Below are 2,032 nucleotides of genomic sequence, written 5' to 3'. Positions count from 1 at the left end.
TTCAGTGATGCCTAACACTCTTTGGCTCTGGGTGGTTAGGGCTTTATCCTCGCAAGGAATTCTCTCTCAAAGGCTTCGAGGTGGGTTGCTCTCAAACGACAAAAGCCGTACACTAACTCTGAGCAGCCAACCCTTTATGGTTGTAGGGGGTGGGGCTATTTATAGCGACTAGGCAACCCGACCTAATTTGTCCGAAATGACCCTGGGTCACTAAGGAACTGACACGTGTTCCAACGGTCAGATTTCAAACACACGCGACAACTTTACCTGGGCTACAAGCAAAGCTGACTCATCCAGCTCTGGATAAGATTTGCTCTCATTGTCTTCGCTCGAAGACATAGGATTTTGGTTGAGCATCACTTCAGTCACTCTGACTTTGTTCACTTGGACCCCACTTAACAGTACGGTGGTTCCTATGACTCAACAAAGAAGAAAAGGAGACAGCGAAACAACTAAGTCTTCGGCCCCATAGTCTTCAAGCAATGTCTTCTCTTGTCATAGTCTTCAATGTGAATATCTTCACATACCACCATTGTCTTCAATGTCTTCATACATTTTTGGGGGTCATCTCCGGTAGATAAACCGAATCAATGAGGGACTACTACCTGTGTTATCCTGCAATTCTCACAAACACATTAGTCCCTCAACCAGATTTTTCATCAATACTCCAAAACCAACTAGGGGTGGCACTAGATGCACTGACAATCTCCCCCTTTTTGGTGATTGATGACAAACTGGTTGAAGTTTTCAACGGGGATAAAAGTATGTGAAATGTAAAGGATTTAGGTATTGTCTTCAGAAGTGGCAAAGGCTCCCCTGAAGATGTGCATATAAGTAATTTGCTTTTGGAATGCAAATGCACATGGCAGGTTGTACTTGTGGAGATCCTCTTCAACTTATGACGACATGCATGTAAAGTATGTGAAGATAATGACATGCATAATGAAAAATGGACGTCTGCAGAATGACCTAAGTGAGGAAGTTATCATCGCACATGCGGAATTTATCATCACATCACAGAATAGCAAATAAGTAGCAGATGACCATCGAGTTTAAGTGTTACAACTCAAAGAACCAAATGTATCAAAAAGCGAGAGTTGTAAACACTAGGCAAAATATAAAACCACCGCCCATATGAACCCGCTTGAAGACTATCAAACTCATATGCTTGTCCCCCTTTTGTCATTAAGGACCAAAAAGGTTTGAAGACATAGAGCACCTACTCGTTCCCATGAGGAGTTGGTGAAGCAGCATGGTTGTCGGTGTTGGTTGGCGGTGCAGAAGAACTTGGTTCAGTGTTGATTTGCGCTGAAGATGGTGAAGTAGCATCGTCTTCATCATCGATGACATGTGCATTCACTGTTGCAGCAGAGGAGGAGAACTCAGAGTCTTCAAGAGACGGAGTATGCCGCAGCACAGTCCTTCTAGGAGGTGTTGAGTCAAACTTAAAGCATTCAGAGAAGCCAGCATCTTGAAGATCATATTTAGAACACATAAGCATCAGCCCTTTCCATGTACGCCGACAGGTTTCATGGGCGACAAAGGCATTCTTGGTGGCAAGGTTGTGAATCCTGTTTATGTCCACCAAGAGGCTTTGCATTTGGCGCTTCAGCCAGTCATGATGCTTATCCTGTTTCTGATGAAGGGCAACCAGAAGCTCTCGGTCATTGAGAACACGAGATCGCTTCTTAGGCCATTGTGCAATGGTGCTTTTAGTGGCTTCAGTGAGGGCACGATGAGGTGCAGGGGTAGTACCAGCCAGAGGATAAACACGAGTGACTACTGGGACTCCTTCAACGTGTTGTGAGAAGCTTTGATTTTCAGCATTTTGAAGACTAAGGGGCTCCTTGGCAGGCTTTGGATAGATGGCTTCAACTGACATATCAACGTCAGGCAGAAAAATCGGATGAAGAAGTCTTGTGCATTGAAGATTTTGCCGTGAAGAATATGGAAGACCAAAGTCTTCATTGCACCTTCAAGCTTTGCATGTGGAGAATGTCCTTTGATGGGCCAGAGAGTTCGCCTTATAATG

This window comes from Triticum urartu, chromosome 3A (assembly GCF_056163025.1).
Source record: "Triticum urartu cultivar PI428250 chromosome 3A, HENAU_Tu73, whole genome shotgun sequence".
Taxonomy (NCBI): domain Eukaryota; kingdom Viridiplantae; phylum Streptophyta; class Magnoliopsida; order Poales; family Poaceae; genus Triticum; species Triticum urartu.
Note: the sequence above shows the minus strand (reverse complement) of the source record.